The 12,252-nt window shown below is 34.1% G+C and overlaps 2 pseudogenes; one reads left to right on the forward strand and one right to left on the reverse strand.

Moving 5' to 3' along the window:
• Positions 1-3,176: 3,176 nt before the first annotated feature.
• LOC120121951 lies at positions 3,177-6,668 on the forward strand (annotated as a pseudogene).
• A 513-nt stretch (positions 6,669-7,181) lies between these two features.
• Positions 7,182-11,688, reverse strand: LOC120121950 (annotated as a pseudogene).
• Positions 11,689-12,252: the final 564 nt, after the last annotated feature.

The raw sequence follows: 12,252 nt of genomic DNA on the forward strand, positions 1-12,252 counted from the left end.
TGATCTTGATATTTAATACTATAAATGTTATTAATTTTAATATTTGAATCATCAATGGTGGTAGTTTTTTTCGTTTAAGTATCACGTGTGACAATATGTTAATTTTAAAAATATATTTAAAATAAAAAATAAAATTATATTTTAAAAAAACAAATTTTTTTGAAATGACTCAAAACCTTGATAACCTTCATTTCAATTCGTAAACCCACGTCAGTCATCTCCTTTTGTCGTCAACGTAGCTCTACCGACCCCATCTCCCCCATGCGACTAAAAACCCTATGAAATTGTAATTGATCAACGGGAAATCGACGTTGTATACCTCATGCACCGTAGGATGAAAATTATGATTCAACTTGTTTACAACAACCAATCGCAGTAACTACGACAATGTATGATTAGGATGATGACAGAGACTACGTTGGTGACGGTTGTCATGGTCGAAAAAGACGAAGGTGGTGGGTTAGGGTTATGATTTGAGGATTTTAGAGTTTTTTTTTTGCAATTTAAGAGAAATTAAGGTTTTTTATTTTAATTTTTTTAGTTTTTGACCTAAATTTTAATGTTTATGCATGTAATTTAAAAATGCAAATGATATCTCTCTAACAATTGATATTAAATTTTTTCAAATGCATAACATTTTTGGAAAGCTTTATGCATATGCACTTAATTTCAACAATTGATATTGTATAAAGTATTTTAGACTTCCATATATTTAATTTCATGCGCTAGTCACATGTTTGTTATTCTTTGTTGAAATTCAATTTTGTTTAAGTGTCAAGCATTTAAAGTCAATTTTTTTATTTGGAATGCACTTTTTAAGGGGATCTTTGATTTTTCAAATGATTTTACTTCAAAATTTTCAATTACTCTCTAATGTTATTTTAGAACTTTAAAGTTAAATTATTTTTGATTTAACAAAAAAGGAGAGAAGTATAGTTTGAAAAATTCAATTTCTTAATGAAAAAGGAGAGCTGAAAATTTTTATATTTTTTCCCAACAATTGTTATCATTTTTCATTAAATATTTTATTAAGGGAGAGTTTTGCAAAAAACAAATTTTCAAATATTTTGTTATATAAAAAAGGGGAGACTGTTGAATTATGTTTTGATATAACAATTTATTACAAAATGTTTTTGGACATGAATTGAATTTATCAAAGTTTTCAAAAATAATTTAAAGTCCATTTAACTTGGAATTGAGCACAAAATATTTTTTTGGACAAGTAGTACCGATATTGTTCTTACAGTATCAATACCTCATGAACAGTACCAATATTGTTCATATGGTACCGATACCAAAGATAAGTGAAATATCGATACTCACTAGGTTGTATCGATACTATCAGCTTTGCTCAAATTTTAGAATGCAAAAATGATACCGATACCCAAAGGGGTACCAATACTACTTTACATAGTAGTATCAATATCATAGTCTTAATATTGATACCATCAGGCCCAACGGCTAGTTAACAACTTGTTTCATTTAAAAATATAAAGGAAGTACCGATATTCCCTATATGAGTACTGATACCCTCTGTTCTGGGCAACTTTGTTTTGGAGAAAAAACATCCCCAACGGCTCTGAAAGACTCCCAACGGCTAGAAACGACCACAACGGCTAGAAACGACCACAAATTCATTCCAACATATAAATACAAGTTCAAGACACTTGAGAAGGGTTAGAACACCTATCCAAGCATTCAAACACAAGAGAAGCGTTTTTCATTCCTATTTTACTTTCTCTTGTAAATATTTTGTTCTTGTGAGCTTTATTTTTGTAAACACCATACCTTTAAGAGGTTTTATTGTTTACTTTTTTTTTTACCTTTTGTAAAGGGGATTGATTATAGTATAGCCAAGTGAAAAACTAGGGAGTTTGTAAATGTTACTCTTGATCTTGAAAAAGAAAGAACAAATTAGTGTATTTGTTGGAAAATCCTTAGTGAGAAGCTAAGGTAGTGGAGATAGACTTAGTTGAGAAGCCGAACCACTATAAATCGCTTTGCAAAACTTTCTATCTTTTATTTCTCCTTACTCCCTAAACAATTTTTGTCAATTCACTCCTCTTGCACATTTTTCGGTTGTTCAATTGAGCCTCTTTAATCCTAACAATATCCTTACTTATTTCATAAAATCATCGCTCAATCATCATGTTGGAGTTGTTGGTGTTTGAACCAATGACTTATAAAATATCAACGATTCTTTTAATCACTAAAGTAAGTTGATTCATGCTTCATAAAGTCGTCTTTAAACGATGACAATCAATAAATTTGAGATTTAAATTTCAACTTTTATAAATTATAAATGTACTTAGTTGAGCTGAGCTCATATTGTTAGAAGCTCAATTAAAACTTTTAAAAGTTTTGGAGGCCTAATAATTTTTTTTATAAAGAATATACAAGACATTTAATAAATATTTTCATAAAAACTTGGGGGATAATTATGAAATTTATATAACAATAAATTTTAGAATTTTAATTTTGGTCACTCAAACTTGTATATATTCTTTGAACTTGAGTGATCAAGAATTAATTATTGTATAACATAATATTTTTAGACTATTTTATAATTTTAATTTTTGAATGATATATATATATATATATTACAAATATATGAATTTTTTAAATATATTTTTAATGAATTTATAAAAATATTTTTATATTTTTTAAATTTGAATATTATTTTAATTTTTATTGAGAAAAATCAATCTATATTTTCAAAGTTGACAGTGATTTAATAAGAATATGCATCAATTTGTTAATTGAATTTTAGGTATTCAAATTGTAAAAACTAACTTGATTTAAACTTAAAAATTTACTTAAGTTTATTTGAAAAATTAAATAATTTGATATGATTAATTATTTTTTTAATTTTAAATTAAATCAAATTTCATTCACCCTAATTAAAATTAGATTTAATTAAATTCCACTTTTAAACTTAAGTTCGATTTGAAAAAAAATGAAATCATTCATGAGCTTGATTCAGCTCAATTATTTCGGGGAAAATAGATTCGATTAAAAAAATTCTATTATTATGCTGGATTGAAATTCGAATTCAGAAATTTCTATTTTTTTCTCTGATTTTGGATTCAGTTGGCGGGATCTGAAAAAAAAAATCAACCGCATTTCCATTGATTTCTTGCAACTGAATTGATTTCGTTTCCGTGGTTTTCAACAGACTCAAACCTCTCTTGCTTTCTTCAATGGCTTCTTCTACTTCCATTACTCCCTCTCATTTTGCTTTCACCAGCCGTCACCACTTCCCCTTCAACATCTGCTCTTCAAGGATCTCATTTCCATTGAAAATCGCCTACTATAACCTTCCTAAACGCCCTCCTCTCACTCTCAAACCATTCTCTTCTCGCCAATCCAAAGGTAATCTCTTTCTCTTGCTCCACTTTTTCACTACGCTGGGTTTTCATTTGATCTGATTCTTGATTATTTGTGTTGTTGATATGTTATTTAAAATTTCCCGGATTTTATTAAAATCTAGCTTAAAGCCATCAGAAGGGATGCCTGTGTATCCCTTTGTTAAAATATCCAGTTGATCTTAGTTATTCTCACTAGCGGCCAACTTTAGGATATTGTTTGACTTCTAAGATCTGTTTGCCTTCCAATTTGAAACCTCGAATTGATTTACAACTGTGAGAACGTTATGTTGCTTCTCTCAATGTTTGGTGTTTCTGATCGGAAATAAGATGCTGATTTAAGATTAATAAACAATTAAACATGCTTTGTATGAAATTTTTTTCTCGTATGTAGAAGGTGAAGGGAGGGTATCAAATAGCGTTAGCATCGTGTTTATTACGGTGTGCGGTCGTGATTTTTTTAAAATTTTACATAAATTATCTTAAAATATAATAAAAATAATTATAAATAATTATTTTTAATAATTTTTAAAATATTTTCTATGTAAAATTGACATATATATATATATATAATATAGTTTAACCAATAGAAGATTTTAAAAATTTGATGATATAATAAGATAATTAATTAACGATGAATATATTATTATTTAAAAGAAATAAGACTATCAACATAGGAAAAATCTAAGAAATTAAAATAGATAAAAATAAATTTTGTTATAACTATGATAAAAAAATCTAAGAAATTAAAAATCTAAAAAGCTAAAATGGATAAAAATAAAAATCTAAAAAATTTAAAAAAATAATGGATCATGGAACTATGGAAGTGGGACGTGGCCCATTTTCCCCTAATCAAAGTCCCCCGAGTTCACTCTTCCCCTAGTCAAATTAATTAAAATTCGGCCAGCCCATTTCTCTCAAACCCTCTGTTATTCGGTTCTTCCCATCCCCAGTTCACTCTTCTTCACCCTCACGGCCCCACCTATTTCATTCTTCTTCAATATTCACTCATTTCATTTCCAAACATGAGAGAATGGAGGCCAAAGAGGGGAGCAGAGGGTGGACTTCAAAACTTGATTCAAAAACAAAATCCTCTGCCAAAACGATCCATAAACCCACAAGCTGCTCATGGTGGGTCAAGGAAACGGCGACTATCATCTGCTACTCGAAGGACTTTATCCGGCATATCTTCTATCCAAAACTGGTCAGAGTTAAGTCGGGGAATCCAAAGTCCCCAAGTTCGACTCCCGTATTCTCCAAGTCAGGGAATATATTGTTTTTGGCTTTTGCAGACTGTAAATTGTAGGGAATATATTCCTTTTATTTTTGTTTTTGTATACGGTTGATTGCAGGTTTTTGTTTTTGTCTTGGAATCACGGTTGACGGTTGTTGCGTCTCGTTATTGGTGCAATCGACTATTTCCCGTTAAATTACGATCACACTCAATCTAGATTGGTGTGAATCGTGACCCACAGCAAAAAACCAACCAATTTCGGACGCTGTTTGATACGCTAGGCGAAGGGGTTCATAGCAGGAAATGAATAGTTTTCACTTTTACTTTACTGAAGTTCTTTCACAAAATTCCTTAACCAAAAAGAAAACTAAAAGTAAAAGTAGCCCAGTAATATAAGGAGAATTTTTGCATTAATCTCATGGTTAGGAGAGTTTGGCTTAATGTATCAGATATGAAGGTAATTAAAAGGTCATCTCGTTACCTTCATCTTAAATTTAAGTATTTTTTTCTATCCTTTCAGAACATGCAGTGTATTGTTGTTTGTTCATTATTACTAATAATTTGAACATTATAACAATCAATCTCTGTCATTATTCTTATTCAATATTGATGATGTGTAATTCTTGAAACTTTAAATATGCTCCAAAGTATTATGTTTGCATATTTACAACCTATCCCTGTTATATTTTCTTTTCTAATTTCTTTCACAACCTTTTCTTCCATGCTTTGTAGCCTTCCTTCACACTCTCCCTCCACTTGTTGCTGCACTCTATACTTAAGAATTTGCTCCGATCTTCCTCTCTTTCAGCTCCTAGTCCTAGCATGTCTTGTATCACTTATTTGCAATGCCTTTCCCTTTCCTTCCAGATAAGCCCTCTTTAAAGAGCAAGTGTGGAAAATTGGAATAGTGAACTGTTTGGCATTGGATGGGATATTTGATAATCCAAGAATGATTTACTTTTTCTTTGGCACCAGTGATATAGTTTGGGTGTTTAGATGCTTTTCTCTCTCTTTATACTGGTAGATTAGATCCCAGGAAATTTTCACATGCTGTAAAGGTTAATTATATGTGTTCTTTAAGTTTTCACAGGTGATTCCTTTGGTAAAATGGATCTAGCATTGAAAAAATTGTTGTAGTGATGTCCGGCGTCCTGCTAGGCACCAGTTAATCTATAACTACAGTTTAAGTTTGAAATAATGGACTAAAAAGAAGCGAGTATATGGGAAAAGTGAGATGGTCAGTTCTCCTTGTAACCTTATAATTGCATATGTGGTGATCGATATTTTATGACTTTTTCATATATCTTCGGTTGAGATATTACCAGCAGCCTGGAATAGAGCTTTTGTACTTGGGATATCAATTTATTTTGTGAACTTCAGGAGCTTCAGTATTAAACCATAATGAATACTTAAGCATGTCTTTATTGAGTGCATTTCTTCCTCTTGGGTTTTGCTGCACTTTTACCGATGACGGTACAATAGATTTGAAGGCCAAATTGTTTCATTTTATTGATTATATACAGCTGCAGTTGTTACTAAAGACACATGGGAGAAATCAATAGTAGAAAGTGATTTGCCTGTTCTTGTTGAATTTTATGCAAGCTGGTGTGGCCCCTGTAGAATGGTTCACCAGATTATTGATGAGATTGCAGGGGAGCTGCTTTATTTTCAATACCGACAATGACTTCCCAATTGCAGAGGATTATGAAATTAAGGCTGTACCGGTCATGTTGCTGTTCAAAAATGGAGAGAAACGAGAGACCGTTGTTGGTACCATGCCGAAGGACTTCTATATAGCTGCCATAGAGAGGGTTTTGAAGTCATAAACAATGATATAGTGCGTAACTAGAATCTCCGGTGAAGGTTTCAGCTTTTCTCGCCTATATATGTTCTTTTTTTTTTCCGGCCAGATGCCTTTATATGTTGTTAGTTGGATTATCAATGCATAAACTGTACATCCTTTAGTTGTATCTTGCTGGTTGCTGTTAGCTGGAAATGTTTGGTTTGAGCCTTTCTGGTTCAGGGTTGGCCTTCAATTTTTTTTCAAGTGAAATTAGTACCTTAAATCTTAAAACTATTCTATCTATACAATCTTCCCCTTGTGCTTTTGAAGTTCAAAGCTAGAAATGTTCTGTTGAAGATGGGAAGCAGAGTTAGAGTGATTGATAATAAAAGACAAAACGAAGAAAATATTGTTAACTGGAACAGTTGTTTGAGAAGAGAAAGAATCGGATTTTGTTGTGTTTCAATAGTAATGGACTTGTTTTTACAGGAAAATCTTGTACCAATCAGCTTCCTGTCGCAGTAAAAGAAGCTGAATTCAGTAGCAGTGTTCGCATGTACCACGCCATTGCAAGGAACACTTGATATTACTGAACCAGGAATACAATGATTTACTTGTCTATGGAATTTCAAACTGCCTTGATAAAAAATCAGCAGCATTTAGAATGCGATCATCAGTATAAAACAATCCCACCTAGGCATCATCTATTAGTCTTTGAATCAATAAAGAACGATCTCGATGATTGGCTGCAAATCCTCGTCTCTGTATCAATGCTACAAGCAAAATAATGCACGTCTCATTTATCCAAAATATTTAGAGCAGACAAAAACTGAAAAATTATAGGATCATCTCTTTTTGAATCCTTTCGTTTCCCTTTTGTACAAGTAACAAGCCTGATGGCCTTCATTTTGCTCTGCAACAGGAAGATTCTGTATAACAAACACCACGCAAAGAGAGAGCTTAAACGAATCGAGGACGCTGTCTCATATGATTGGCGTCAAAGAGAGAGCATGTTATGAGGAGATTGCGGTGATCCAGTTTCGAGCAAAAAGCTTCTACTACAATATGACCTCGATGTACTCGAGGATGAAGCAAGATACCTTCCATCCCCACAGTGATAATACGGTCCACTCCTAGGAATTTTGCCTCTGCTTGTTCTTTCTCTTCCATCACTACCTTCATAATCTTCGTCTTCAACAGCTTGTATAAACCCATTATGCATTGGATCTGAGCTCTCGTAAAGAAGTCGAAGGACCTGTTTGATTGAAGGTCTAGCCCGCCCTTCCCTCTGGGTGCACCACCTCACAATAGTTACAACTGTATGTAGTTGGTCTAAGTCAAAGGAGTCCTTAATTTGGGGTCCACTAGGTCATGTAGCCTTGACTCCGATGCCATCAGTATCTTCGACGATTCTACTAAGTTCTTGCCATCTTGTACAGCTCGTCTTGCAGACACTATCTCCAAAAGCAACACACCGTAGCTGTATACGTCACTTTTATCCGTGAGCTCATGAGTGAGCACATATTCGGGATCCATATAACCTGAAAGTCATCTAAAGTTTAGATCTTTAATAAACATGAGACATTGAAACTTCCAGTGGTTTATTGTCTATCCTGGGGTTCCACGGATGTCGGTATTTACAGGTTCAAAGCATATAGAACCATCTTTTGAAGCATGCGCCAGCCCAAAATCCGCAATCTGGAGGACACGGTAAAGAAGAAAGCAGGAATTGTTAGCAATGTCGTTTCATGCTTTCACCAGAAAATAGAAGTTGTTCGAAGTTCTCATACGAAAGGTTTCTTCATGAATTTCTTAAGACATTGTTTCATTTTCCCAAAGTGTTCTCTTAGTTTTACAATGGCCTTTTGTTCTTTCAGCAGCTTTCAGCTTTCTATATCAGCATTCTGGAGGAAACTTATCGAACTTCATACAGGGATGCGTAGTATACATGTGACCCAAATTCAAGGAGTTCAACAAACCGAGCATTTTAACAGATGCAATACCTTTGCAACGAAATTCTCATCCAATAAAATGTTGCTCGATTTGATGTCCCTGTGGCACAGAGGTGGATCGCAATAAAAATGAAGATACTCCTGCAAATGATAACGACAGATGAGTTAAACAAAACTAGTTTAGTGCGATAATTTGTATAAAAAAATACGAAAAACAACGGAATCAACTACTATTACCAAAGCATTAGCCACATCAATGGCAATTTGTATTCTGGTCTGCCAACTCAGTGGGGTTTGTCCGGGGGCTGCACAATACAAGATTATATCCATTTAAACTTGCAATGAACAATGATGAACATAGAAAACAAAACACTGGAAAGCAGTTGATAAAGTGTTCCTTCTACTGTATTTAAGCATACAAATTTGTTATACAATTATCAGAGAAGTTAAAACAGTCTCAAATGGAAGACAGATTCTTTTTTCGAACAAAAATAGCGTAACTAACTTCCAACTACTCCTAAGAACCCCTTGACAAACCTATCTATGGATAATATCAAACTTTGGAGAGGTGAATTAAAGGAATGGAGAAGCATACAATGAAGATGATCCTTTAGGCTTCCATTTGGCATGTATTCGTACATTAGAAACCTGCCACGAAGCAAAAGCATTTAGTTTTGTTTGTAGATGGATGAATCACCTGGACATAATACACAAAGAAATCATACCTCTGACGATTCTCGATGCAAAATCCTCTTAGAGAAACTAAATGACGATGGTGTAGTCGAGCAAGAAGTTCTATTTCTCTGCAGAATTCATCTTTTGCCTGCTCTGAAACCTTGTCCATCCGCTTCACAGCTATCACAGAGCCATCGCAAAATTGTGCCCTGTATACCGTCCCAAACCCTCCACGTCCAATGACTGTGTTAAAATTCTCAGTTGCCTTTTTTATTTCCTTGTAGCTATATTTCGGAACGTCGAAGAAGTACCTGCAGTTTAACACCAATCCCCATCAGATTACACAACTGACCTTTGAAAAATGATGTTCAAAACCTGTCATTATCAATGGAGAACAGGTGATACAAACAAACCTTCCTGAAATTTATGCATGGGCCGAGGAGAAGGAAAGAGCTTTGAAGAGTTTTTATCCGTACTCTCAGAATCTTCCAACTCTCTCTTTTTCCTACGAATCAAAACTATCAATACTATAAGCATCATCACAGCAGCTACCGTAACTGCTATGCCGATGCCCGGAATAATCGTTAGGTGGTAAGTATGGCGGTTTTGTTTTTGAGGTACTCCCAACATGAGTTGACTTGGACTAGCAGCAACCAATGGACTAGGAGAAACCTTCGGGGCAGGTGGAGATGGAGATGAATCCGAAACTAGCATCAAAATCGCAACAAATTACTAGCTGATTCAACAGCGTACATAAAAGTTCTTTCAATTACGGAAAATAAGCCATAGAGAACATATTCATATATTTTATAATTTTTTTGAACAAGGCACCAAAGTATTACAATGTTAATTAGCAATCCCCATAAAAGCACTCAATTTAGTTGATGATTGTTCTAGACCACCTATTTCAAATTTTCAGTTACCCGAAAGGGAATGTATCAATGATGCTTCTTGGCTCTAATCATGCATACACCCAGTTCTTGTATGGAATCAAATCACTGATTCGTATGAAACTGTTCATACCTAGTGGGATATTAAATCCCTGAACTTGGAAAAAGCAAGTTGCGAATTTGGCAGCTGAAGTGTTGTCAACTTGGCTTGCTAGTGCAGCAAAGGTTGCATCTCGGCAAGTACTCAATGTCATATTATTTTCAAATCCAACTAGATGATGAAGGTATACAATGCCAGCATTTAAACACTTTCGGCAATCATTTTCATGCGAAAGTGACAGTTTGCAATTATCTGTGACTTCCGAAAATTTTGGAGACTCGAGCATCTGTGTCACAGTTGTTCGCCCCCTGCAGTCATATCTAACAGGAATTTTTGTACCAAACCCACAGAAAATAGTGGCATTCCGTGGCACTCCATGTAGTTCCATGGTTTGCAATATGGACTGGATGCAGATGTCAGACAATTCCGAGGAAACACCTAGTTCACTCGTCACATTTGCATATCGAGCAACAGAAAATGCAACAAAAGCATTCATGTAGCGGCAACACTTTCCTCTGTCATTTTTATTAGAGCATAAAGAAGCCACAAGGGTAAAATTTGATCCACTCAAATTAAGGGGCAATCTGCAGAAGTAGTAAGACCATTGATTAGATGTGACTGTCTCAACCAAGAAAAACATCATCATCTTTGCTTTACAGTAAATCACTGGCAAAATAGATCACCGACAATCGCCATAAACGTGTCTGATGGACGGGGTTTGCACGATAGTTAAATTTGTGCAACCTTTAAAGGACTAATTACCGGGTTATTATAAAGCAAAAGTACCCTGTTCAATTAACTGAATCCAGATAGAAGTACCTAAAATACAGCATACTCTTCGACTGCTCTTATTCGAAAATCTAAATCAATGGAAAATCAAAGCTATACTATTGGAATCACATTGCCACATCATTTGTAAACGGCAAAATCAAACACTGCAAGCCATTAATTCCTAGCATACAGAGCTCTAAGTATCCATTAAGCTAAACTCAGATATTGAATATAAACAGGATTGAACAGGGCACTTTGTTCAAGTTCATTAATCAATAAGCCAAAAGAAATACCCATAGATAATCTGAACCACACTGCAGGGAACAAAGTGCAGGTAACTAGACACTTTGAGTACTAATCACAATAATAAAAAAGAACAATGCATGAACTTATAAAGCACACATTTTTATATGAATGCAAATCAAAATTCCAAAATTTCTGCTTCAAAACCCAAAACCCATTTTCCAGGATTCAACCCTAACCCACACCCAAAACAGCATCTTTTAGCAAAAAAAAAAAAAGGAAAAGGAAGTGATAACAAGCTTACAAAAAAGAGCTGAGCATTAGAAAGAAGAAAGTAATGGAACATAACCTGCCAATATCAAAGGAAACTGGAAACAGAGAAAAGCCAGGAACCTCAACAGTGCATTAGCATAAACCACCATGGTAGAGCAGGGAAAATAACTTTCCTTTTTTACTTCAAGTTTTGCCCTAAGAAACAGGAGAGGGGGAAGAGATATATGAAGAAGGAAAGTGGAAATCTAAGTAATAGAGTAGTGTCAGTACATCTCGGAACCGTAGAGAAGGGAGTTGCAGAGAGCAGTTGCTTTTGACCCCTCTCTCCCCCCCCCCCCCTCGAGTCTTCAAACAGTGCCCTTCAAGTCTTCAAACAGTGCAGTAGATGTTCCGAAATCTCTCAACTTGAAGGGTCAGTCTAGTTTTTATCATAGGAAAATTGAATAAAATGGGAGACTGTGGTCCCAAAGAATCACATTGAAGTGAGCCAGTTTTGAGATTTCGACTCGTTTCATTAAATGTGTAACAATATTTATCTCCCAAGGTATTTTTGGTTCAAAAACAGAAAGAAAGATTACATCATGTTTGGGTTCAAACCATGTCTGATTCATTGTTGTTGGTTTTATTTTTAGTTTAGATGATTACAAAATATTATATATTCTAAATACTTTTAATCATTTGATAATAAATGTTTGATAATCCTGTTGTAATTCTTAATATTTAAACTCGTGACTTCTAAAAAGAAATAACGACTCTTTTAATCATCAAGATAAATTAATTAATATATTATTATGGGTTTCATCTTTCTACGAGACTGTGACTTCATGTATAAAATTTAAGCTATAATAGTTACAAATTTAACCCCCACTCTTCAGATAAGAAAAGCATCTGGTAATGAAATTTTGTGAGTTAGCGGCACATGTAATAAAACACTTTCTTTGCAAACAAAACCTTGCTTTGTTTGTT

Source organism: Hibiscus syriacus, unplaced genomic scaffold, assembly GCF_006381635.1.
Source record: "Hibiscus syriacus cultivar Baekdansim isolate YM2019G1 unplaced genomic scaffold, ASM638163v2 tig00110384_pilon, whole genome shotgun sequence".
Taxonomy (NCBI): Eukaryota; Viridiplantae; Streptophyta; class Magnoliopsida; order Malvales; family Malvaceae; genus Hibiscus; species Hibiscus syriacus.